Here is a 26,900-nt window from a genome sequence, read left to right on the forward strand (position 1 = left end):
TCTTTCAATAGTGACCTTTGCTTAGGTTGAATCATTTCCTTTGGAAATAAAAGAAAATGCCTCCATTGTTTTGGACGAGTTTTCTCCATCGTTGAAAAAATCTTGCAAAACAACTTTTCTCCCACTGGGAAGCCTCAAGCTTCCTCTCGATTCGGTCTCCGCGGTCCCGAGCAGACAACCGCATCATGCTGTGGGAGAACTCTTGATTTACCGGGGACATTTTCACGGAGGAGCTGAGGGCACCCTTGGACCTCCCCCCACCCCCCCCCCCCCCATCTCGCAGCTGGGAGCTGAGATCCAGACGGCCCCCAAGTGCAGTGCTCAGGGCTGGGAGGAAGGTTAGTCGCCAAGCTGGGAAGGGGACCGGCCTCCCGCCACCTCATCTAGTCCGACTTTGCCAGATGACGTGGCGTGGACAGTGAGCACCTCACCAGAACCGTCTCCGGTGCGGCCGGGGGGGCTGGCTGGTGCGCCCATGAAACGCCGGGCACCTTGGCATCAGCAGGTCCGGGGTCGGATCCTGCCTCGGCCGGCGTCAGCTGTGAGGATTCTGACACGTCCCTGAACCTCTCTGTGCCTCAGTTTCCTCCTCTGTAAAATGGGGGGCTCACAGTGAGGACTGAGCGGGTTAGTTCACATAAGGCGTGTCAAGCAGCGGCTGAACGTGAGAGTGAGCGTCGTTCTTCTGGCCCCCGAGGGTTTTTGCACTGACCACTCTGGGAGGCTGTGTGCTGTGCCCAAGGGACCAGACCCTCTCACCCGGGCGACGGTGCTGCTGTCCCATCAACAAATGTGAGGACCGATGTTTGGGACCTGGGGGCAGAGGGAGGGCTCTCTAGATGGGCCATTTCTGAGCATTTTTGCTCAAAGGGCAGCCATTCATTTGGCCCCTCACCAAACCATGGTGACAGCTGCCAGGGGGTTACTTTGAGGCAGTGAGGGGCCAGCTGGGGACCCTGGGAGCCACCAGCAGACTCTGGGACCGGGGACAGGGTTGTAGCCCCAGCTCTGGCCCCGCCCAGCGTGCCCTGGGACATGGGGGCTGGCACCTCTGTCTTCCGGCCCCTCGCGGTGCTACGACCTGGCCTCATTTGACTCTCTCTGTTCCCGGCAGTGAGGGCTGGGGGCTGGGGACGCCGGGGCCCAAGATCGTGGTGCGAGACACCTGGGGGATGCCCCCCATGGCACCCCGCTCCCTCCACCAGCCAGCCGCTCTGGTTTCTCCTTTCTAGTAGAAATCCATCAGCCTGGACGCGGCTGAAGCCTAGGTCTTTGGACACAGTGACCCTTCCCGGACAGCGGTGGCCCACAGTGGCTCGTGAGCGACCACTCTCAGGAAACTGAACTGATACTCCGCACGACTTCTCGGGTGAAAATGCCCTACCCGGGGGGGAATGACCGGCTCAAATGACGGAAATTTCCGGCGCGCTGGCCGGCCGGCCCTCGGGGAAGTGGAGGCAGAGCCTGAGCGAGGGCCGGCCGGGCAGCCGGGCCCGACTCCGTCCCTCCACCGACGACGCGGGGCGGCAGGTTGGATTGAGTGCCCTTGAGGCGCCCCAACCCGGGTGTTTCCTTCTCTCAGGTGGGGCCCGGGGATCTCCCCGGAGACACAGCTCTTGCCCTGTACCCTTCCTACCTCCCTGAGGGATCCCAAGGTACCTAGAAAGTTCCCTGCCGCACCGGCTCCCTGCCAACAGCTTTGAGACCTTGCAGGCCTCCTACCCTCACCTGGGCCTCCACCTTCCTGTTCAGGGAGCCGAGGCCACAGGTGTAGCACATGTCCGCTCCCTCCCTGCAGGCCCCGGGCCGCAAGCCTGCAAGGCAGCCGGAAGAGGCCGAGGAGGAAGGGGACCCCGGAGGCCAGAGGACATCCTAGGCGCAGAGGTAGGGGACCCCAGCTGGGTTAGGAGGAGGCCTTGGACACGGGATGTGGGGGACCCCGGCTGGGTTAGGAGGAGGCCTTGGGCACGGGAGTGGGGGACCCCGGGTGGGTTAGGAGGAGGCCGCGGGAGCTGGGGACGGGGACCCCGGCTGGGTTAGGACGAGGCCGTGGGCACGGGGGGTGGGGGACCCCGGTTGTGTTAGGAGGAGGCCGCGGGTGCTGGGGACCAGGACCCCGGCTTATTAGGAGGAGGCCGTAGGCGCGGGGCACGGGAACCCCGGCTGCATTAGGAGGAGGCCGCAGGCACGGGGGACCCTGGCTGGGTTAGGAGGAAGCCGTGGGTGCTGGGGACGGGGACCCCGGCTGGGTTAGGAGAAGGCCTTGGGCATGGGGGAGGGGACCCCGGGTGGGTTAGGAGGCCGCGGGCACTGGGGACGGGGACCCCGGCTGGGTTAGGAGGAGGCCTTGGGCACGGGGGACGGGGACTCCGGCTGGGTTAGGAGGAGGCCGTGGGCACGGGGGGTGGGGGACCCCGGTTGTTAGGAGGAGGCCGCAGGTGCTGGGGACAGGGACCCCAGCTGTATTAGGAGGAGACCGTGGATGTGGGGGACGGGGCCCCCGGCTGGGTTAGGAGGAGGTCTTGGGCATGGGGGGTGGGGGACCCCGGGTGGGTTAGCAGGTGGCCGCGGATGTGGGGGACAGGGACCCCGGCTGCGTTAGGAGGAGGCCTTGGGCATGGGGGGTGGGAGACCCCGGGTGGGTTAGCAGGAGGCAATGGACGTGGGGGACTGGGACCCCGGCTGCATTAGGAGGAGGCCGCGGGCGCGGGGGACGGGGCCCCCGGCTGGGTTAGGAGGAGGCCTTGGGCAAGGGGGGTGGGGGACCCCGGGTGGGTTAGGAGGAGGCCGCGGGTGCTAGGGATGGGGACCCCGGCTGGATTAGGAGGAGGCCGCAGGCACGGGGGACGGGGACTCCGGCTGGGTTAGGAGGAGGCCGCGGGCGCGGGGGACAGGGACCCCGGCTGGGTTAAGACGAGGCCGTGGGCGCAGGGGACGGGGATCCCGGCTGCTTTAGGAGGAGGCCATGGGTGCAGGGGTGGGGGACCCCGGTTGTGTTAGGAGGAGGCCGCAGGTGCTGGGGACCGGGACCCCGGCTTATTAGGAGGAGGCCGCGGGCGCAGGGGACGGGGACTCCGGCTGGGTTAGGAGGTGAGCACAGGGGACGGGGACCCTGGCTGCATTAGGAGGAGGCCTTGGGCATGGGGGGTGGGGGACCCCGGCTGTATTAGGAGGAGGCCGCGGGCGCAGGGGATGGGGACCCCGGCTGGGTTAGGAGGAGGCCGCGGGCGCGGGGACGGGGACCCCGTCTGGGTTAGGACAAGGCCGTGGGCACAGGGGATGGGGACCCCAGCTGCTTTAGGAGGAGGCCGTGGGCGCAGGGGTGGGGGACCCCGGTTGTGTTAGGAGGAGGCCACAGGTGCTGGGGACCGGGACCCCGGCTTATTAGGAGGAGGCCGCGGGCGCAGGGGACGGGGACTCCGGCTGGGTTAGGAGGTAGCCGCGGGCACGGGGGACAGGGACCCCGGCTGCGTTAGGAGGAGGCCTTGGGCATGGGGGGTGGGGGACCCCGGGTGGGTTAGCAGGAGGCCGCGGATGTGGGGCACGGGGACCCCGGCTGCATTAGGAGGAGGCCTTGGGCGCAGCGGACGGGGACCCCGGCTGCTTTAGGAGGAGGCAGTGGGCGCAGGGGTGGGGGACCCCGGTTGTGTTAGGAGGAGGCCGCGGGTGCTGGGGACCAGGACCCCGGCTTATTAGGAGGAGGCCGCGGGCGCAGGGGACGGGGACCCCGGCTGGGTTAGGAGGAGGCCTTGGACACGGGATGTGGGGGACCCCGGCTGGGTTAGGAGGAGGCCTTGGACACGGGGGAGGGGGACCCCGGGTGGGTTAGGAGGAGGCCGCGGGAGCTGGGGACGGGTACCCCGGCTGGGTTAGGAGGAGGCCGTGGGCACAGGGGGTGGGAGACCCTGGCTCGATTGGCAGGAGGCCGTAGGCGCGGGGCACGGGAACCCCGGCTGCATTAGGAGGAGGCCGCAGGCGCAGGGGATGGGGACCCTGGCTGGGTTAGGACGAGGCCGCGGGCACGGGGGGTGGGGGACCCCGGTTGTGTTAGGAGGAGGCCGCGGGTGCTGGGGACAGGGACCCCGGCTGTATTAGGAGGAGGCCGTGGATGTGGGGGACGGGGCCCCTGGCTGGGTTAGGAGGAAGCCTTGGGCATGGGGGGTGGGGGACCCCGGGTGGGTTAGGAGGAGGCTGCGGGCGTGGGGGATGGGGACCCCGGCTGCATTAGGAGGAGGCCGTGGGTGCGGGGGACGGGGCCCCCGGCTGGGTTAGGAGGAGGCCTTGGGCACGGGGGGTGGGGGACCCCGGCTAGGTTAGGAGGAGGCCGCGGGTGCTAGGGATGGGGACCCCGGCTGCATTAGGAGGAGGCCGCAGGCACGGGGGACGGGGACTCCGGCTGGGTTAGGAGGAGGCCGCGGGCGCGGGGGACAGGGACCCTGGCTGGGTTAAGACGAGGCCGTGGGCGCAGGGGACGGGGATCCCGGCTGCTTTAGGAGGAGGCCATGGGTGCAGGGGTGGGGGACCCCGGTTGTGTTAGGAGGAGGCCTTGGGCATGGGGGGTGGGGGACCCCGGGTGGGTTAGCAGGAGGCCACCGACGTGGGGGACGGGGACCCCGGCCCGGTTAGGAGGCGGCTCCCGGGACGCGGGCGTTGGGTGCCGACGCCAGACCCAGTGCAGCCCGCCCTCCACGTGTCCCTCCGGCTCTCCCCAGGGACTTGCTTTCTTTCTGGTCCCCGATAGTCGCACGAGGGTCATCGTAAGAACTAAGGGACTCACCGCAGTCGCGGTACTCGGGACGAGGCCTGGGACGTGGTGGTTGGTACGTTTGAGGGACGAGGGCATAGCCATAGCACACTGATGGAGACCGTACGGCCTGGAAGGAGACTGCGGGTTCCCGGTTCAACCCGGCTACTCTGTGTCCCCCTCGACTGGGCCAACGCACACACAATACGTGGGGCGGGACCTACCGGCAGTCGCCCGCGGAGCCAGCTCGTGTCGTGTGGACCACGACTGCCCTTACGGCTCGTCTGCTGAACGACAGCCAGGTCGGGCTGACTGGCCGTCCCTGTTTCCCCGGATCTGTCGTGGCTGTAGGACCTTATGTGCCGGACTCCCTCGGACGGGGCAGACTGGTGGCCGGTCACCCAGGTACCGTGAGAACGTAAAATCGCCTCGTTTCCACCGTCTCGACACCCCCTGCCTTACACAGACAGAAACGGGGATTCTGGGATGGTACGAAATTCGCCCGGATGACACGGTGGCCCCAGGACCTGAAGCCACCCCGCTTCCTGTCTGGCGTCTTTGCTGGGAAGCGGCTGGTTCCTGCCGGAAGGCTGACTCTTGGTCGCCTGAGCTCATCCCCTCCCCGTTTCCCAGTTGTGTTCTGTGCTCACCGCGTGCACTTACACTAGCCTCACGACTAGCCCGTGGTGTCCGGACAGGGGAGGAGGCGGGGATTGCCTCCCGGGAGGGCCCGTGAGCCACCGTCACCCTGGGGACACCAGGGCCAGTCGTGTTGAGTGAGTGGCCGTGGCCACAGCGACGCCACCTACCCTCTTTCGCCTTCCTCTTCCAAGCATGTGGACGGAGAGACGCAAAGCCTCCCGTCCCTCCACTCACGCGCCCTCGGGCCGGTGCTGGGCACCCGGCCCCGTGACCCTGTGACCGGAGCCAAGCTGGGAGCATCGGGGCAGCTGGGTCCAGGCAGAGGCTCCCGGGAGCACAGCCCCCCAGGCCCACCCGGCGGGCCGTCCCAGGGCCCGCGGCACCGCCGGGGGTGGGGGTGGGGGGGCGCCAGGAGAGACCGCTGCCCTCCCACCGGGTCCCTACCCCCTGCTTCCCCGGAACCGTCTTCAGACCCTCATCCTCTTCCCGCGGCAGGTGGGGGTGGCTGGAGGCTGGAGACGCCGGGCGGCCGGTGACCAGAGCCGACTGCCATCTGGGTGATGCGCAAAGCGACGGCTCGGGGCTCTGGTCCGGTGCATGTGTGGCCGAGGCCCCCCGAGGCCCCTCCAAGGACGCAATAAAAACAACACTAACAATAGCAATACGATGACGGCGGCGGCGATGATGAATTGCATATTACACAGTGCTTTGTACTGTGCATTATGCTACGTACACGTGTGTCTAACCTTCAGCACGACCCTACCGCGAGGCCGCCGTGGGGGGACCCACCCGGGCTGTCGTCTCCTGTTGCGTTCCGTATTTCTGCTCACGTGGAAACTACTGCAAAGTAAAATCACGTGGCTTTTTTTTTTTTTTTTTTAGCCATGAAAAAGCTGGAGTGAGTTCAGGGAAGAGTGATAAAGAAGGGAGTTCTGGAAGAAGCCAGAGGAAGGCTGCCTTGCTGAGCTGACCAGGTGAGAGGGACGGGAGCGGCCCCCAAGGTGAGGGCCGTGCAGTCAGGGCAGGACTCAAGGCGCTTGGACTGGATTAAGAACACAGGCTGGCAGGGGCGCCTGGGGGGCTCAGTCGGTCGAGCGACCGACTTCGGCTCAGGTCACGATCTCGCGGTTTGTGGGTTTGAGCCCCGCGTCGGGCTCCGCGCTGGAGGTGTCGAGCCTGCTTGGGATTCTCACACGCTCTCTCTGTGTCCCTCTCCCTCTCTCTCTCTCTCTCTCAAAGTAAATAAATAAATAAACTTAAAAACAAACCCCACAGGCTGGCGTGGGGGTCTGCACTCTGGGTAGAGCACAGGGTCGCTGAGCCAGAGCCCCCGAGATGCTGTTCCACGCTGTGATTCTGGACGTGGATGAGGGCACAGTTCAAGGACGCCGTAACCCGGAGGGGGCTCAAGGGCCAGCAAAGAAAGAGCAACTTCCAGAACATTCCCTCTGTTCCCTCGCTGGAGCACAGGCAGAAGGTGCCTGGAATAATTTGCAGTCTACAGTTTTCTTACCCGTCCCCGGGTTTTCCCCTTTTTCGTTAATAACAGAACAGGGATGAGTAATTTTATCTGACCTCATAATGACATCAACTGGTCCTCCTCCTAAGAACCCTTGTCTGCCGACTGCCCTTCAGGGAAGTCTGTTTGTATTTATGTCTCATTTATTCTCCCCCCTGTGGCTTGTGGCTTTCCGGGAGAGAAGTAAAATTCTGCTTTAGGGGAAGATGGAAAATTCGGTTGTTCAATTGGCGATAAATCCCATTTCCTCTCCTTTTTTCCAAGACGAGTTTTTCACTCACACGTTAGGGACGGTCGTCACGGGAGAAACACGAGGCCTGCGGTCTTTGTGCCTCGCCACTTTCTGTGAGTAACTTTGTGAGTCGTTCTTACCTGGGTTTTATTTTAACGCCGTCGACCTCCTCTGCCGTTAGGTTTGCTTTGCCAGAGCATCTGCATTCGTGGGTCCCTGAGCTCTTCACAAACAGACCCCCACCGCTCCCTTTGTCACTTTGCATCACGCGCGGCTGCTTTGGGGATATCGACTGATTATCCTCGGCTGGGGTCGTGGGGCTCCCTCCCACCACCGGGCCTTTGCATGTGCCGCTGGCTTTGCCAAGAGTGCCTTTCCTTTCACTCTGGGCCTCGGCGGATTAAGCACAAGACCGGCCCTGCCCCTTTTTCCCCCCCGGAAACCTTCACAAGCCCCTCCTTGGGGTGATGACGCGTCCCTCCTCTGGCTGTGGCAGTCTCTGTTCACCTCTGTCACACACTATGGCGACCTGTGCTTGCGGGAACTATACAGACGGGGACTCTGGCTTTGTCTTATTCATCCTTGTAGCCCACGGCCTTTATGTTATGCAGGGCAAGGAACCCAACAACCATGATTCAATAAATACCTATTAATGAAATACGAATATCCAAGGAATCAATTTGCTACGTCACCTTCTCCGGGAAGACTTCTGTGATCCTTCCAACCTGGAGGCTTTTCCCCACACGGGCTTCCTTCCCATTCTGTCTGTGCCTCCTTTTTCCCCCCGACCCCTTTCTCCTTTTCTGTTCCACGGCGGGTAGCCGGGCACTTAGGAAGCGCTCGGTAAGCGGTCACCGAATGGCAGTTAGTGGAAAACTGAACTGATTTTGTTTACAGCAGCGTGGAAAGAATCATTCTGGGATATTCCGGGTACTGGCATCTTTTTTTTTTTTTTTTTTTTTTTTGTCCTTACGTTGTCAAACCCGATATTCCAAATGTCCCCTAATATTCCACGGAACGGCATTAATTCTGAGACCCAATCACCTGTCTGGGTAACGTATTTACCTTTCACTCGTTGTATAGGCTCACGGCATTTGCTAGTTATTGTTGTCTGTCGTTGTTGTCTTGAGGTCCGTAGAATTTTCAGAGCCTAGAATGTGAGGGTCGGTGGAGCCCCGAAAGGTCGCCTAGTGTTTTTCAGGCCACCTCATGTTATAGACCAGGAAACCAAGGACGAGAAAACCAGAATATTTCATGAGGACAAGTCAGAGGCCAATGAAGCGGGTCTCATCTGTCCTCACCTTCTACGCACAGACATGCGCTCTGCTCAAGCCTCCATCGAGGCCACTGCATCTCATATGAAGGGACCCGGTGGCTTGGGAAGCCTTCACGAGTGGGTCCAGGAGGGAGACCTGGCTTCCTGTGGGGCCGCAAAGCCCACCCTCTCAGGGCTCTCAGCCAGCCCGGGATACTCGTCTGCGCTCCACGCGGGGCACCCAGGAGCCTTGGGAAACACTCGGCCCCGCTACACCCTTGATCTGATCCTAATACCCAACCCTCCCGCCCCGCTGTCGTGCCTGACTCGGTAGAAGAATCTTCCAGAGATGCGGGAACGTTGGGTGTTAGGAAGGACCGTTCAGAAAACACGTATAGAATTCAGGAAGCTTCACTGCTACTGTTTTCGCCGGGTTGGAAGGTCCATGAGGATGACGGCCTGACCCCATCGCGTCCCAGCACCGGTGATGGCACCTAGTAAAATACCACCCAGCGCATATTTGTTGTGTTGGAATTAAGTTAGGAATGTGCACTTCACCAGCTTGTTGCTCAAAACTGGAATGACGCAGGGGCGCCCGGGGAGGCTCAGTCAGTTAAGGGCTGGCTCTTGATTTCAGCTCAGGTCATGATCTCATGGTTTGCGAGTTCGAGCCCCGCATCGGGCTCTCCACGGACAGCACAGAGCCTGCTTGAGATTCTCTCTCTCTCTCAATCTCTCTCTGTCTGGCCCTCCCCGGCTCACGATCTCCCCCTGCCCCACCCCCCACAAATAAATAAACATTTAAAAAATGATGATACAAAGACCCCCATGCTAGGGTGCTACATAACTCAGTAAAGGAAGATAAACATATGGGAGAAAAAATATAAAAACCTGAGAAGGAAGAATATAAAGCAGCCTGAGAGTAGGAACCAGCAGGGATGGGGGTACTGGGGAAACTGGACTCGTATCTATTAGGTTTCTCTCTTTCTTTTTAAAAAAAAATTTTTTTAAGGTTTGTTTATTTTTGAGAGAGAGACAGAGACAGAGCATGAGCATGAGCAGGGGAGGGTCAGAGAGAGAGAGGGAGACACAGAATCCGAAGCAGGCTCCAGGCTCCGAGCTGTGAGCACAGAGCCCGACGCGGGGCTCAAACCCATGAACTGTGAGATCGTGACCTGAGCGGAAGTTGGACACTCAACTGTCTGAACCACCCAGGGGTCCCTATTAGACTTTACTCCTGGAAAGAAAGAAAGAAAGAAAGAAAGAAAGAAAGAAAGAAAGAAAGAGAAAAAGAAAAAAGAAAAGAGAAGAAAGGAAAATTAGAGAAGTAAGGCAAATACGACAAAACGTATTTATTCTGTGCGGTGGGCACAGGGGTGCTATATTCACCTCTGTGGTTTTCTGGGGGGTTAAGACATGTTATAATACTGCAACTGTGTGATGAAAGCATGTTAGTTTTACTCTTGGCCCCGGGGTCGGGGTTTCCAAGACCGTTCTCAGGTTCAATGATTCAGAGGGACGCATGGCATGCAGAAAAGTGGCTTTCCCTACGGCGTGGGGAGGCAAAAGGATGGGGGAGGAGGGATCAACAAAAGACAGGAGTACACGGGACAGTGTCCGGGAGACGAGGCATCAGTTTCCGGTCATCCTTTCCGGGCGGGGGGGTCGTATAGGAGGCCCTTAACGCTCTCAGAGATGAGGCGTGACAGCTGACATCAGGCACCGTGGCCAGGGAAGTCCACCCGAGTCCTGCCGTCCCGAGTTTAGCAGGGGTCAGTGACGGGGCCATGGAGCCCCTCCACGGCGGACCTAGGCTATAGTCCCTGGGCCTCCAGGGCTCCAAGAGATACGGTGTGGCCAGAGGCCCTCATCATAAATCACGTTGTCAACATTAAGCTATCTGGTGTGGTCCAAGGTCCCAGGTATGCAAAGATACTGTTATCAGGCAGAACATTCCAGGGACTCCTACATCAGGTCATGCCAGACTGAGAAGGGCTGGGACCTTCTCTGGAATGTGCAAGATTGCACCTCGTAAGCCTGCGGAGTTAACCCTTTGTTGCACAGCCAAAGAGAGACGTGAGGTCTCCACCTGGATCTGGAAAGGATCCTGTGACCCTCAGGCAACCACCTGTCTCCAGGCTACAGAAAGTCTGGAGACACTGGGGTGTCTGGTGAACCTCCCCTCACTCCAAACCCAGGAAAATGGTCTCCGGAGGGACCGGTGGAGATCTAGGCTTATGTCTCCTCAAGTGCCAGAAACCAAGGGACTGATGCTAGATTCGCACCTGGGAGATCTAACGTGGGAACCCCCGGCGTGGCTGTTCTGGCCACAGAGCTTTGGGACCACAGCGCGTCCCCGGGTTGTCCTGGGACCAAAACACAGGGGCGTGTTTCTGGTGACTGAGGACTTTCTTAGGTCCTGGCCAAGGTGAGTCCAACAGGGGGGCTGGACCACAGGGTTCTCAGAGGCTCGGGAAGGAGCTGTAAGCAACAAGCCAGAAGAAAACACATCAACCCAGAAACGGGAAGTGGAAGGTTTGGGAAGGACCCTTTTATTTTTTTTAATTTATTTATTTCGAGAGACAGGGAGAGAGAGAGAGAGGGAGCGAGAGAATCCCAAGCAGGCTCTGTGCTAACGTGGGGCTCGAACTCACGGACCGTGAGATCGGGACCAGAGCTGACACCAAGAGTTGGACGCACAACCGACTGAGCCCCCCGGGCACCCCCGAGGAACCCTTTGAAATGCCACGGAAGGGGCAAGAGTAAACATCCCACCCTGCCACGCCCAGGGAAAGAGGAGGCCAACCCACGAGTCATCCGCGGGGAGATTTCCCGTCTGTTTTCTGCCCTCTGGAGAGCCAGAGACCCGTGGGCAAGACGTGTGGGGAAAAGCAGGAGAACAGGGTCGGGGGAAACACCCCGTCTGGTTCAAAGCTGGGGAAGGAGGGACACCCTCAACCGCGAAAGCAGAAGTTCTAATTGTTAAGGACACCGCGGATCGTAATTACGGCGTGGGGACTGTCCTGGAGGACAGAGTGACAAGAGCAACTTTTGGGCTCCTTTTCCCCACTCTGTGCTTCGGTTCTAGTATTTTCTATTGATCTGTCTTCACCTGCACTTAATTCTGTTCCCTGCTGTGCCCTTCTCCTGTAAGCCATTCTATTAAGTACCTAACTTCAGATGTTAGGTTTCATATTTCTAGAATGTTCTTTTTTTTTAATTGTTTAATATTTATTTTATTTTTGAAAGAGAGAGAGAGAGAGACAGAGCATGAGCGGGGGAGGGGCAGAGAGAGAGGGAGACACAGAATCTGAAGCAGGTTCCAGGCCCCGAGCTGTCAGCACAGAGCCCGACGTGGGGCTCGAACCCATAACTGTGAGCTCATGACTTGAGCCGAGGTCGAACTTAACTGACTGAGCCACCCAGGCCCCCCGAGAATGTTCTTTAAAAATATATTTTAGGGGTGCCTGGGTGGCTCAGTTGGTTGAGCGTCTGACTCTTGATTTGGGCACAGGTCATGGTCTCACAGTTCGTGGGAGTGAGCCCGGCATCGGGCTGTGTGCTGACATGTGGATGCTGCTTGGGATTCTCTCTCTCTCTCTCTCTCTCTCTCTCTCAAAATAAATAAATAAACATGAAACAAATTTAAATATGCATTTGAGTTTCCTATCGAAATGTCCGTTCTTTTCACCCATTTTCCCTCTATTTTCCCAAAAACACGAATCAAAACAAGTCCCTGTCTCCTACCACGTCCCACATCGGGGTCGTCTCAGACTCGGCAGCTACTGACCGTTTCATTTCTCGAACGCTGGCTTCCTTTGCGTGTCTAATATTGTGTCATGTGCAAATATTGGACAGGGCAGGTTACAGGGGCTCCGGATCTTCAGATTCCTCCAGAGAGTGTCTGGCTTTGGTCTTGCACACTGCGCGGTCGCGGAGGGATTGCCTTGGTCATGCTGAGACGCGAGCGTCGGTATTGGCTGTGTGAGGACGGGTCTTTGCAGTTGTACCCAGCTGCTGGGGCGCAGCCCTTCCTGCTACCGTGCGGTCCTTGCTGCCAGGGCGTGGGCTTTCTGAAGTCTCGGCCGGGGGCTCAGGGGCTACCCAAGCGTGTCCGCTCTGGCTGCTTCTGACCTCTTCAGGTCTGCACGGTCTCTGAGGTCTTTCTCAGCTCTACGGCCCCCTGGCGACCCGGGGTCTCACCCTACCCCTGCACAGGGCAGGGTTCGGCCCAAGATGTGATGCGAACATGTTGGGGTTTTTTTTGCAGATTTTTTTCACTCCTTATCTGAGGCTCTGTTCTCACAGGTGCACTGACCCACAGCCCAGCAGCCCGGGCAGCCCCAGGCCCCGGTCTGCGAGGCAAGACTGCTCTCTGCGTGTGCCATGGTCTGGAGATAATTTGTGAGCCCCAGCTCAACCCTCCGATGTTCCCTGCTGCCCACCTCCGTGCGGAGCCCACAGAAGGGAGAGAGAGACTGGAGAGTGAATCACAACCCGGGATGCTCGGTTATCCCAGAGCGACAGCAAGCCGGGCTCAGGGAGGAAGTACGTGTGACGAGAGTGGTTTTCATGTTGCGGGCTATCAGGATACTGGACTCTGGCATCGGGAACGTAGGAAGATCTGAAAAGACAAAACAAAGCTGGAGAAACATTCCTGTCGAATGCTCACTGGACTTCACGAATTAAGGTAGAAACTGTGCACTTAGATGTTACTTACAGATTTAAATTTGCAGAGGGTAAGGTTCCAGCATTCAATTAACACACAGAGGGTGTAAGGATTGAACTTCCTCTCTATCCTCTGAAACAGAAGAGAGCAAAGGGTCTGAAAGGCAAATTTGACAACCAACTCAAGAGCACAAGGACAAAAAAAGAAAGGAAGGAAGGAAGGAAGAAAGAAAGAAAGAAAGAAAGAAAGAAAGGAAGGAAGAAAAGAAAAAGAAAGGAAGAAAGAAAAAAGGAAGAAAGAAAGGAAGAAAGGAAGAAAGAAAGGAAGGAAGAAAAAAGGAAAGAAGGAAGAAAGAAAAAGAAAGAAAGAAAGGAAGAAAAAAGGAAAGAAAGGAAGAAAGGAAGAAAAAGGAAGGAAGGAAGAAAGAAAGAAGGAAAGAAGGAAGGAAGGAAGAAAGAAGGAAAGAAAGAAAGAAAGGAATAAAGGAAGGAAGAAAAAAGAAAGGAAGAAAGAAAGGAAGGAAGAAAAAAAGAAAGGAAGAAAGGAGTAAAAAGGAAAGGAAGAAAGAAAGAAAGGAAGAAAGGAAGGAAAGAAGGAAGGAAGAAAGAAAGGAAGGAAGGAAGAAAAAAGAAAGGAAGAAAGAAAGGAAGAAAGGAAGGAAAGATGGAAGGAAGGAAGAAAGAAAGAAAGAAAGGAAGGAAGGAAGAAAAAAGAAAGGAAGAAAGGAAGAGAGAAATGAAGGAAGAAAAAAAGAAAGGAAGAAAGGAGGAAAAAAAGAAAGAAAGGAAGAAAGAAAGAAAAAGAAAGAAAGGAAGAAAAAAGAAAGGAAGGAAGGAAGAAAGAAAGGAAGAAAGGAAAGAAGGAAGAAAGGAAGGAAGGAAGGAAGAAAGGAAGGAAGAAAGAAAGGAAGAAAGGAAGGAAGGAAGAAAGGAAGGAAGAAAAAAGAAAGGAAGGAAGGAAGGAAGGAAGGAAGAAAGGAAGGAAGGAAGGAAGAAAGGAAGGAAGGAAGGAAGAAAGAAGGAAGGAAGAAAGGAAGGAAGGAAGGAAGGAAGGAAGGAAGGAAGAAAGAAGGAAGAAAGAAAGAAAGAAAGAAAGAAAGGAAGGAAGAAAGGAAGGAAGAAAAAAGAAAAGAAGGAAGAAAGGAAGGAAGGAAGAAAGAAAAGGAAGAAAGGAAGGAAGAAAGGAAGAAAGAAAAGGAAGGAAAAGAAGGAAGGAAGGAAGAAAAGAAGGAAGAAAAAAGGAAGGGAGAAAGAAAGAAAGGAAGGAAGGGGAGAAAGGAAGGAAGAAAATCGTAGGCAACGGTTCAAAAAGGACACTGCTTGTTCACCACGAGCGTTGTAGTAATCTGACTTGTACGAGTATATAGATGAATTTTGATCGTTCCCAACAGAAATATGAGCAGAAGGAATGAACAGGATGCTTAAGTTTAAAAGAAATGCAAATGGCCAAAATCATAAGACAAACCGTTCAAAGAAAGGCGGAATAAGACAATCGTTTCCGTCGGAGAGCGTAGCATGGCAACGAAGCGTGGAATGCTTTCAATTAGCTGTCGACTCAATGTGTGTGTCTCCAAACGCGTGGATTGCTTAAATAAACGATGATGGCTCACAGAATGGTGTGAACAGGATCCTCTCCTGACAGAAATGTCACCATTTGTGGGGGTAGATGCGCGTGTGCATGTGCGCGGGCTGAACGGCACGTGTCGCTGAATCAGCGACCGTTGACCCCACAGTGCCCTTCTGCTGCCCGTATTTACGTATCATAACAAATATGTATCGAGAAATCAAGAGTCAGACGCTTGGGGCGCCTGGGTGGCTCAGCCAGTTGAGTTTCTGACTCAGTTGGGGCCCAGGTCACGATCTCACCGTTCACAGGATCGAGCCCCGCGTCGGGTTCCACGCCGTAGGGAGAGCACGACCTGAGCCGAAGTCGGACGCTCAAGCCACTGAGCCGCCCAGGCGCCCGCCCCACCCCACTTCCCCCCTACACGTCCAACATCCCATATTTATTTATTCACCTGCCGCCATTCCCATCAGCTCTTCAACTACCTTCACTCGCTCCCACTGTCTTGCTTGGCCGGCCAGGCGCCCATCCCGGCCGTGCCCACTCCTGGCGTCCAGCTCCCCACGACCTGGGTGTTTCTGCACGGGAGCACACGGACCCCGGGTGACACGTTCAGAGGAACTCGGCCCTTCCAGAGGCTCCGTCGGCTCCTTTGCCGCTGTTCTCGGGACCACCGCTGAGCGGCGCTGTCCTGGCAGCAGCTGGTTTGGGGCCGAGAGGATACACTGATTGCATCCGGGCAGTCCTCCTTCCTCCCCAGGAGGCCACGGCCGGGAGTTGCCGCACAGGTCGGGGGACTTCGTACGTGTCCCCTTGTGGAACTTACTTGTGCCTCCAGACCGTCCAGGCCCAGCGAAGGCACTGTTTCGGTCGCGGGCCACTGTCGTGCCCACACCACCTCACGGCTGGGGGTGTCGCCAGCACCCAGACCCTAATGGCAGTTTTGATCCTTCCGTGACTCACGTGTGACACACACTCTCACCTGGGAGCCTGCGGCACGCCAGGACCTGCCTTTCCAGCGGGAGCCGGGCCCGCTTCCGGAACGCGGGGGCGGTGCCGGACTTGACCTCACACGAACTCCCTACTTACACGAAGTCCTCGGGCACCGTGCCAGGAAGTCCCCGGGCACCGTGGAATTTGCCAGATCACGTGGCCCTAGTGGCAGGGCTGTTTGTATCGCAGTCCGGAACCCAGGGCACAATCCTCTGCGCTCCGGGCTCTGGCCAGGAAGCCTGTTCCGTCCTGGCAGCTGAACTCAGGCTCTGTCATACGACCACGGAAAGGCCCAGAAGGCACGTGGACAAGGAAGGGGGGGGGGGGGGAGCAGAGACGCCAGATCGTGTCTGCCATGTTCCCCTCGCAATTACTACGCTTTTGTGACCATGTCTGTGTTAGCGCCAGCCCGTCTCTTTCCCCCTTTGAGGATACAATTTACCTTTTGAGCTCTGTCCCCGGGAATCTGATTTCATGTAGGCACCACCTTGAAACTAAATATGCTTCTGTTTACTGATTGCCAGGACACAGACGTGCTCATTCCTTCCAAGATATCTTTTAAATATTTATTTGCTTGCACGGAGGACTTCAGAAGTCCTCAGGAATGTCAGGTTAACGTTTTACCCACCATTGCTTTATTTTTTATTTTTTTTTAACGTTTATTTACTTTTGAGAGAGAGAGAGAGAGAGAGCATGAACAGGGGAGGGTCAGAGAAAGAGGGAGACACAGAATCTGAAACAGGCTCCAGAGCCCGACGCGGGGCTCGAACCCACGGACCGCGAGATCGTGACCTGAGCCGAAGTCGGACGCTCGACCGACTGAGCCACCCAGGCGCCCCCTACCCACCATTGCTTTTAAGCGTCCAGGCCAGTATTCTCCAATAGAAATACAATATGTTAGTGTAAACTTTCTAGCAGCCACCTTACAAAAGGACAGCAGGAGCAGGTGAAATGGATCTTTAAAAAAAATTATTTTTAATATTTATTTACTTTTGAGAGACAGAGACAGAGCGTGAGCAGGGAAGGGGCAGAGAGAGAGAGGGAGACACAGAATCCGAAGCAGGTTCCAGGCTCCGAGCTGCCCGCACGGAGCCCGACGCGTGGCCTACAGACCAGCAGCACGGGCATCGGGAGGTTGGGAGCGCATCGTCTCAGACGTTAGCCGGACCTGCTGAGGCTTGACCACTGTTTCCGGGGGCTCGCGGTTCGGGGCAGGGAGCTAACACACACATCGGAACGGCCGCAGAAGGACAGGTGACGAGTCAGGACGAGAAGGTGCTTGGGTACAGGGCCTCGCAGGTGGGGGAGGTCACCTCCCGCTCGGGGTTACGGAAGCTTCTGGGGAAGGGGGCACAGCAGGACCTGGACGGTCGCGGGCGGAGGGACGCTGCTTTCACAGGAGATACTCGCTGGGGTGTCTGTGTCAGGACGCTTGTCGGCAGGGACCGAGATCCCAGTTGTCCTGGTTGAGGCGGGAGGAGAGGTGTCCGGCTCGCGGATCCACCACGAGCGGAGAAGCCTCTGGAACATCAGGAACCACGGACGCCCAAACGGCCAGCTGTCTTTCTCTCTGATCTTCCCTACGTCACTTCCGTGCTCTTTTATGCTCGACTGGCTTCCTGGACACGACAGAAACAGGACCGCAAAAGTGCCTGTCTTGTGCGTGCATCCCGCACCGTCCAGCACCGGCCGAGTGAAACCCCAGATAGCTGGTCCTCAAGCCACAATAATATGCGAGGAGGAGAAGCAGGTGCACTTGGAAATGAAATGAAAAAAATCCCCAAGAAGGAGTCACGTTCATTTGTCCTGATCCAACTCCGGGGCGAGCGACAGCGACCAGGGCGTGTATGGGCGCGAGGCTCCGGAGAGACCCTCGTGCCCGGGACCGCGGGGCCGGAAGGCAGAGCTGCTCCCCAGACAACAGGGGGTTGTGTCTCCAGGGAAGAGGGAGGGAGGGATCCTGGGCAGAGGCGCCCCACTCCATGCTGACCTCTGACCTTGCATCACCTGCGTCTCTCTCCTGGGCTCGGTGCCGCCCGTCTGAGGGTCACCGCTGCCCCGGCGGGATGTCCCCCGTGCACCTGTGCCTCGGGTGCTCAAAATCAACTCGACCACCTCCTCCGGTCTATCCGGTCTACTCCCCCCCGCCCCCGCCGCTGGGTGTCCCGCCAGCATTTCTGAGTCGTGTTCAACTGACCCTGCTCCCCCCCACACCCATCTCTCAGCATTATGGATTCTACCTCTGGAACATTATCTACTCCGTCTCGTCCTCCTTCTTCCCTGCTCCACGGCCCCGATTCAGAATTCTCCCAGCGTCCCTTGCTCCAGAGCCCACACTGGCTCACACAACACCCCACAGCCGTCCACAGCACCAATCTAATGACTTCGTTCTGTGCTTTGTGATCCCGTGACAACCAGAAGGCATTAAGGCCATTTATTTATCTTTTTGGTGTTTATTTTTGAGAGAGAGAGAGAGAGAGAGAGAGTGTGTGTGCTAGTGGGGGAGGGGAAGGGAGAGAGGGAGACACAGAATCTGAAACAGGCTCCAGGCTCCGAGCTGTCAGCACAGAGCCCCATGTGGGGTTCGAACTCACAAACCGTGAGATCATGACCTAAAACATCACACGTTCCTTCAAGAATCCCTCGGAAGGCAGGGCGTGAGTCACTAAGCCTCTGCGTACGGGTCAGCCTGTCTCTGTCTCTCTGGACCTGTGGCTCTGGAGTTCACGCCATACCCAAGTGTGGTTGGACCGGGAACCTCAGGAGGTCAACAAGGAGTGAGTACGAGGACTCGTGAGTGGCATTGAGGGCGCACTTGATGTTGCTAACGCGGCACAGGTTTTCATGCTGATGCTTGGCGGCCCGCGATGAAAAGCCGAGGAGACAGGTGTTTGCGTTCCTCCGAGGCTGGGGACTGGCTGGTAAGGGGAAGGATGGCCAAAAAGGGACACTTCCTTGAAACCCACCCAATCGTAACGTCTTCTTCCCTCCCTCTTAGCCCCCTTGTTCCTCGCGGACCGTGCGTCTGGCGCAAATTTGTTCACACTTTCCGCTCTACGTTCTCAGAATTTATTGATCTATTTTTTTTAAAAATCTATCCACTTTCCTCGTTTGACAGAGCAAAGGGAAAGGCATTTTTCACAGGTTTCCAAATGCTATGTGCCTCAAAATCTGATGGATGAGTGATTCCTTTAATAAAGAATACATAAAAGGGGCACCTGGGTGGCTCAGTCAGTTAAGCGTCTGACTCCGGATTTCGGCTCAGGTCATGATGTCACGGTTCATGAGTTCGAGCCCTGGGTCAGGCTCTGCACTGACAACGTGGAACCTGCTTGGGATTCTCTCTTCCTCTCTCTCTCTCTCTCTGACCCGGTCCATCTCTCTCTCAAAATAAATAAAGAAACGTGAAAAAAAATAGAGATGACGTAAGAGAACAAAATAAACCTTATCTCGTTAGACTTTCAAAAATAAAGCGGGGTTTCTTAGTCACCCATGATTGTGATCCTTCTGCAAACATCAAGGTGCTGTGAGGGAAGGGACTGGGCTTCCTGGGTCTCTACTCTCAGCTTGAAGGTGTGGGGGTTGAGTGGGAGGGTGGGTGAAACTCTCCCTTCCTCCACGGACCGTCTCCAAGGGGAGGAATGGCTGGAAATTGAGCTGGAGTGATTCGGTAGCCGATAAAGAAACTCTATCAGAGTCTCTAAATAACCCTGCAACTAAGCCCAACAGCTGGTTGAAACAGCTGAAACAGCACCCTGACACCTGGCTGGGGAAGGAACGCCCTGGAGAGGGTCGGGGTGGATGTTTAGGCCACGGCGGCAACGTGACTTGATCAGAAAGGCTTTAGCTTGAATTTAGAAGAAGAACGAGACAGACGCCCAGATAAGCCTGTGGAGCCAGTTGCTGTGGAGGGAAGGTTTGACTCACACAGGAGGAGCCTCGTGATTCACAGAGAAAATTATTTGGAAGGGGCTGGAAACGGCGCATGCAGCCTGGGCTGCCGACATCATAACGCACGGTTCTCTGGTGATAACGTGCATTTGAGGTCGAGATAGAGGGTAGTCAATGCAGGCTTCCAGGATCGGGTGACTTGGTGTGATAAGAACTCAAGATAGGGCTACAGGGAGTAAAAGGGGCAAACTTTTTTAAAGTTATTTTTTATTACTTTTTAGGGGTGCCTGGGGGGCTCAATTAAGCGTCCAACTTCAACTCAGGTCATGATCTCGCGGTTCGTGGGTTCGAGCCCCGCGTCGGGCTCTGGGGCTGACAGCTCGGAGCCTGGAGCCTGCTTCGGATTCTGTCTCTCTCTCTCTCTCTCTCTCTCTCTCTCTCTCTCGAGAAATGGGGGGGGAGGGGCAGAGAGAGGGAGAACTGCCTGGCGCCCCATCAAACTATTTTTAAATGACCAGTTAGAAGGGAAACTGGAACAGGCCTCCAGGTGCACGGAGCACAGCCACGGATCGAGGGCCACGGCACTGGGCCCCGGGGATGTGATGACAAATATGCTTTCTGCCCTCCCGGAGCCTACAGACTAGTGCGGAGGGCGTAGAAAGTAGGGCGTGTTTAAGGAATTGAAGAGCCCAGGATTCCACACCCATCCCGTCCAGACTCCCGCCTCAACAACGTCTCTCCGATAAACAGATCGACAAGCGTTTGGCGCCCTGGTGGTTTTAGTTGTCAAATTAAGAGCACAAGTGCCTGATTGGGGGACATAGCAACCATCGAAATCCGGCCGGGGAATTGGGGATACGTACCAACACTTCAACAAAAGGTAATGTTACTGTGAACACTAAAGTCCTAGTTCTTGATTTAGGGATTGTTGACCTTGAAAGCGTATATCCCTCACCCCTGATTTTTTTTTTTTTTTCCTTTCTCATCTATTCAGGCTGAGGAAAACCTTGTCCTGGCATTTCACACTCAGATGGATTTCTAAAAGACCCAGTCTCTCTTAAAATTTTTGAAAAGTGTTTACTTATTTTTGAGAGAGAGAGAGAGAGAGAGCATGAGCGGGGAAGGGGCAGAGAGAGAGGGAGACACAGAATGGGAAGCAGGCTCCAGGCTCCGAGCTGTCAGCACAGAGTCCGACGTGGGGCTCGAACCCACGAACCATGAGATCGTGACCTGAGCTGAAGTCAGACGCTTAACCTCCCCGACCACCCAGGCATCCCCACCCCCCCCCCCCACCCCCCAGGTCTCTCTTAGAACTGCCAGTCGGTGGCTGAGGTCACGCACCATAAAGCCAGGCAGACAAACAGTGCTGAGGTCAAGAAATTCTCTTGACTTACCAAAACTCTTAAGAATGCCTCTTGCGGTCGCCTGGGTATCTCAGAAATTAGTGAGATGCAAATTATGTGACCTGCCTGTTTGCGTCAGGGGTCCTTGCCATGCTTCAGGGCTTATCTGACACAAGCATACCATAATTACAGGACAGCTCTGGGGACTGGCTTCAATTAGCCAACCGCTTCTCAGTTATCATTATATTATCCGTATTTATAGCATTTGACATTCTCACAGTGCTCTTTAATCATATTGCATGTGGGTTGCCTTCATCTAAATCTTTCCACATACTTGGGGTACCAGATGTTCCTGTCCTCTGCATCCTCCAGGGGGTAAAACAGAGCACCAGCAGTGTCCGAGGACAGCCCCCGACAGTTACAGTCTCGGGGCACTTGGGCAGGTGGATGGCAGTTATTTTAGTTTTTTAATGTTTGTTTATTTTTGAGAGAGAGCGCGGGGGAGGGGCAGAGAGCGAGGGAGACACGGAATCCGAAGCGGGCTCCAGGCTCCGAGCTGTCAGCCCAGGGCCCCTGATGCGGGGCTCGAACCCACGAACCGCGAGACCACGACCCGAGCTGCAGTCAGACGCTCGACCGACCGAGCCCCCCCAGGCGCCCCTGGTTAGTGGCAGTTAAACATTCAAACCAAGGCAAAGGCCCGTGGGGTAAGGTTGTGCAAGTCGACGACACACCAAGGCACTAAAGGCAAAAACGTGGGTCTTTAGTTCAAAGACCTGAGGACCGGACTTGCCTAACCAGACCAACGGAACGTCTGGAGCCCAGGGTCTTGACAACCGCCAGGGCACAGAGCCAAGAGCCGTCACGGGGCCTCGCTGTCGTTTACGCCGGTCTAGCTCTGGAATCCTTGCTCCCCCCCCCTCCTCACCCCCAACCCCTTCCTCTCCGGGTCTGCGAGCTCTCTAGTCTGTTCCGGCCTTTGCTCATCTCCGTGTTGGACGGCGAAGCTTGGGGCAGGGAAGGGAGGGTTGTCTGAATCTGAAATACGAACGTAGGATCCCCCCCCCCCCCGCCCCCGTCTGCTCCCTGCTGATTCTCCCTCCCACGCAGGTGGACCCCGCGGCAGAGATTCTGACAGAATCTGTTTACGGATGGACACTATGACCGGTCTGATTTGCAGCGGCCCCGAGCTCTCCCGGGCACGTCCAGTTCCGGGGGCGCAGCCGCCTGCTGAGATGACTTTCTTTGCCCAGCCATCGGAAAGGATACCTCTCTGTCATTCCACATCGGGTTGGAGAACACAGCCACCCCCACTCCGGCCTCCAAGGTCTCTTGGTTTCACTGTAACTCGTAAAGCTCACCCTCAAGTCTGCAGATCTGGAAATGATTTGAATGCGGGGCTGGATTTGTTAGAAACGGGTTTTTGGCCCTACGTATAAAACCAACCAAATGTTAGATTGCGTGCTGTTTTCTCCTCCTGGTTTAATGGTGAATGTGGTGCTTAGGTGTTGTTTTTTTTTTTTTTTTTTTTTTTTTTTTTCAATGTTTATTTATTTTTGGGACAGAGAGAGACAGAGCATGAACGGGGGAGGGGCAGAGAGAGAGGGAGACACAGAATCGGAAACAGGCTCCAGGCTCTGAGCCATCAGCCCAGAGCCCGACGCGGGGCTCGAACTCACGGACCGCGAGATCGTGACCTGGCTGAAGTCGGACGCTTAACCGACTGCGCCACCCAGGCGCCCCTAGGTGTTGTTTTCTTTAATGAGACGAGTAGTTTCAAAGATGAATGACCTGTCCTGAGATTTCCTCGTCCAGTTCAGCGTTTGACCAAGCGGGGCAGGCTGGTTTTGTCAATGTCCTCACTCAGCAAAGCTCTTTTCAAGGAATGGCCTTCCGGAGCCTCAGCCAGCCCCTCGCTGCTGCTCAACACGGGGTCACACATTGTCACTTACTCCCAGGCGGTGTTTCCAGCCTCAGCTTTACTTGTTAACCCGTCCAGCCCAAGGGTATCCCCGCATGATGTCTCAGCAGACAGCTCACCGACCGGCTGAAGGATCCCCCAACCTGCCTTCTAACCCTCGTCGTGTCTTCCTTCACCTTTCTGCTCTCGTCTGCAGCTGACCCTGCCAGTGGAATGTCGTCTTTGGTCAAGCCCGGTCCTCTCCTTGTGCTTTCGATCCTGACCGTCCTCTTTCTCCGCTCCCCCCGTCAGGCTCCCCTCCTGCCTGCAGAAACACCATGTCTCTGTCTTATCCAAGAAACGCCCTTCCCTAAAAACAAAACGTAGCCCTATGGCTTGTCTACGACTCACCATCAAGTTCTCTACACCACGCTCTACACCCAGGTGGGAGTTGAACAGCGTCCGCCAGAGTTCACGTCCACTCGGATGCTCAGAATGTGACCTGATCTGGAAATAGAGCCTTTGAAGAATTAATTCGTTGAGAATCTCTAGGGGCGCCTGGGTGGCTCAGTCGGTTGAGCATCTGATTTCGGCTCAGGTCATGATCTCACGGTTTGTGGGTTCGAGCCCCGCGTCGGGCTCTGTGCTGACGGCTCGGAGCCCGGAGCCTGCTTCGGATTCTGTGTCTCCTTCTCTCTCCGCCCCCCCCCCCCCCCCCCCCCGCTCACACTCCATCTCTCTCTCTCTCAAAAATAAATAAGCATTTAAAAAATTATAAAAAAAAGAATCTCTGGGTGACATCATCACGGATTTGACGTTGGGTCAGCGGCTGGTTCTCTCTTCACCTCCTGCTTGGTTTATGGCTCCGCCTCCCTTGTCCCGTCGTCTCCCACCATCCCTCACTCTGCCGCTCCTGGTACTTTGCTAAAGCATATGCTACTCTTCTGATGGAAAATGCCAGATGGTTCCCCACCGTCTGGAGAAGTTCAAGGTGCCGGCCCTGACATTTTGTAATTCCTCCGTAATTTAGTCCCAGTGCGTATAACCTGATTTTATGCTGTGCCTCTTAACCCCACTAAGTCTGCCCTGAACAGTGTGTTCCAACCTTGGTGTCACTGCTGTCCCCTCCCCAAGCCTTTTTAGGCAGTGTTTCCTAATTACCCTCCACCCCCGCTGGAAATCTTAGTAGCACAAATAACAGTATATACTTGTCACGTTCCGTGCCCCTTTGGGGCGCCACAAATCATTGGGCCATCTAAGGGTGCCTTCACCGAAAGCCAACTTTGACGTCCTTGGAGGTGATATCACTCCACGTCCAGATCGGAGAACGCACGAGCAGGGGTGAACGTGGACTTCGGAACCTGAATCGGATTCGGATTTCTTCTCCCAGATGTACGGGCCGTGTGACCATGGAGAAGCCGTTCACACTCCCTGGTCCCCAGAGACGCGCGTGCAGGCGGTGAGGCCTCCCTCAAGCCCACCCCACGGTCCACCTCCTTCCGTCCATTCCTACTTCCCTGTAACGGGAGCGGGGCCGAGAGCCTCCCGCACCCTTACACTCTCCGAGTCAGCTTCCCCGGGGGCCACAACCTGACAGTTTCCGACCCACCGCCGGCACGCAGGGGGGCTCCGCGCACCTGCCTTCCCGCCCCCCCCACCCCGATTCTGCCCAGCGACCTGGGCCGCCGCTTACTCTGTACGCGTTCTGGATACGTCCTCTTGTTCGGAAGCCACCTTCTCCGTGAAGCCTTTCCCGACCGCCTGCCTTCCCCCGGGGTGGAGGGTGAGCGGGCCGTGGGCGCCCACAGCATCTCCCGGCGCTTCCCCACGATGCCGGCACAGAACAGGAGCGGGCGGGATGCTCGGCCGACAGGCACGTTCCGGGGGGTCTCCCAGGAGGCTTTCCTGCTGTCCAGAGCCGGGTCCACCCATCCCACGTTAGAGAACGGGCCTCGCTTCCGGGGTCCGCGTCCTGCCCCCGCGCGGTCTCCCAAGTCCCACTGAACCCATTCATGGACACGGCACCAGGCTCCGACTCTGTTAGAGGTCACGCCGTGGAAGGGCCTCGAATGCTCGGCCCGTGTGCTTGGCTGGTGGACACCTACTCCAAACGCTCGGGGGAGGAAGGCAGGATAAAGAATAGGAAGGTAGCGTTCGATTTAGCTATTAGAGAGTAATTTCATCGGTGGCCCTCGAGGAAGCAGCCTGCAAACGTGACGGCAGGGACTCCCGCTGAAACCAGAATTTCCTGGGGAGCTTCCAACGCCAGTTCTTGGGTCCTGCCACTGGACATTGTGACTTATTGATCTGGGGTGCGACCTGGGCTTGGGAAGTTTAAAAAAAATGCTCAGATGATCTTAATGGGTAGACGAGTCTGGGAACCACCCGGTTACGGGGTGATTGAACATCGACAAAGTGTAGATGGTGACTATAGACCAGTCCTTCCAAAAGTTTGGCAGCGAAGGGAGAAATGAGCACAGGAGCTTGCGACAGTGGGAGGCAGCCAGCAAGGGGGGGGGGTGTTTGTTTGTTTGTTTGTTTCAGAGGTGGGGAAACTTGGAAATCCTTGCCAGCTAAAGGAAAGAATCCAGGAGGCAGTACAGATTGAAGCTGATAGATGGCACAAGAAGTTTCTAGAATACTCCCGGAGGTGACGGGTCAGTGGTACCAGTGGAGGGACTTGTCTTAGGAGGGGGAAAAGGTATCCTTTGCTTAGAATGACCCCCTGTTCCTTCAAAGCCCAGCTCGGGCATCATTCAACTTTGTGACCCCTTCGTAAGTCCCGTGCAGTTCTCGGAAAACACTGTATTCACTTAGGTGAACTGCACCCTACCTTTTTACAAAAGTGATTTAAGAAAGCTTGGGAGGATATCAAAGTTTGAAGTGAGCATAAAAGTGGGGGGTTAAAAATAGAGGGGAAAAAACAGCGGCGACAAAAAGCCAACCATCATTGCAAAAGATCTCCTACGTGCTTTCTTCCAAAAGGGCAGCATTTGGGGCGCCCGGGGGGCTCAGTCGGTGGAGCATCCGACTTCGGCTCAGGTCACGATCTCACATTTCATGAGGTCAAGCCCCGCGTCGGCTTCTGTGCCGACGGCTCGGAGCCTAGAGCCTGCTTGGGGCTGTGTCTCCCTCTCTGTCTGCCCCTCCCCTGTTCATGCTGTCTCTCTCTCTCTCTCTCAAAAATCAATAAGTAAACATTAAAAAAAAAAAAAAAAAGGCACCGTGTGGCTCTGAGCTTCCTGGCAACCCATGCAAAAGGACTGAATCCAGACCGTAAAATTCAGTATTCACTGCAAGTGAGTGGATGACAGAGGGACAATTTGCTACTCACGAGTTCTCAGTATCAAGCTTGAATTGCAAACTTCTTCCAGTGGGTCGTAACAAAGAGGATTTTACATGGCGCGACAATAAAGCATTGCGTTCCAGTTATCTGCGCTACGTGGCAAATGGCTCCACGGCTTGGTGGCCAAGGCCAGTTACTGTCTCCCATTGTTCTCATGGGCTGAGGGGCCCAGCTGGTGGCTCTCGCCTTCATAAGGCTGTAAGCAGCTGGTGGCCGAGGCCGGGACCTCCCAAGGCTCCCTCCCTCAGGCATCATGTCTGGTACCTGGCCTGGGACGGTAGGCGGGGCTAGGGGTTGGCCAGACATCTGTCTGTCACCTGTCGGTCTGTCTGCAGGCTGTCCGTTTGGGTGGCGGGAGCCTCCCCACAGCCTGGCAGCTGGCCTTCCCCACGGGAAACAGATCAAGAGAGTCTGACGGAAGCTGGGAGGCTCCTTAGAATCTGCAGCAGGGGATCTCTCCCACGGGGAGTCGTGACACTGAGGCTTTTCTTTCCAGGAAGCAACTTTATTCGTGCCGACACCGCCCAGCTGGGTTCGTCCCCGAAGAACTGAGCCCGGAACGTCCCGTGGCGTAGATTTTTCTGTAGGCTCTGTTTTGTTGTCTCCCATAGATGGTAACACACAAACGTGCAGGCTGATTAAGCGGTCTCATGTTACGAGGTCGCGAGGGATGTTGTCGGGCACACATACGCCTTGAGGTTTTTTTGGTTTTTTGGTGCTTTCTTTGCTCAGGGAGGGGCCCTACCACAAATCTAGCCTTGGAAGCCTCACGGAATCCCGCTTCCCAAGCTCTGCTACTCAGA

At 56.4% G+C, this 26,900-nt stretch overlaps 2 long non-coding RNA genes across 5 annotated transcripts in view; one reads left to right on the forward strand and one right to left on the reverse strand.

Moving 5' to 3' along the window:
• Positions 1 to 20,633, forward strand: LOC123584434. 3 transcript variants are annotated; one of them, XR_006705426.1, is made up of 5 exons: positions 1 to 792; positions 1,233 to 1,655; positions 1,799 to 1,884; positions 6,269 to 6,360; positions 20,259 to 20,633. It is a non-coding gene; the product is annotated as an uncharacterized LOC123584434 (long non-coding RNA). The 3 variants fall into 3 exon arrangements; XR_006705425.1 differs by having other exon boundaries at positions 1,233 to 1,884; XR_006705427.1 differs by lacking the exon at positions 20,259 to 20,633 and adding an exon at positions 7,319 to 8,067 and having other exon boundaries at positions 1,233 to 1,884.
• Positions 18,958 to 26,900, reverse strand: part of LOC123584433 — a 17,013-nt gene continuing 9,070 nt past the window's right edge. Inside the window, exons 2-4 of one of the 2 annotated variants that reach the window (XR_006705424.1) lie at positions 23,163 to 23,258; positions 22,928 to 23,076; positions 18,958 to 19,001 (exon numbers count right to left, since the gene is read on the reverse strand). This is a non-coding gene — a long non-coding RNA (uncharacterized LOC123584433). Of the gene's footprint in view, positions 19,002 to 22,811; positions 23,077 to 23,162; positions 23,259 to 26,900 lie in introns of those variants that run through there. The other variant, XR_006705423.1, reaches the window with a different exon arrangement.

The sequence above is a fragment of the Leopardus geoffroyi genome, chromosome B3 (assembly GCF_018350155.1).
Source record: "Leopardus geoffroyi isolate Oge1 chromosome B3, O.geoffroyi_Oge1_pat1.0, whole genome shotgun sequence".
Lineage (NCBI taxonomy): Eukaryota > Metazoa > Chordata > Mammalia > Carnivora > Felidae > Leopardus > Leopardus geoffroyi.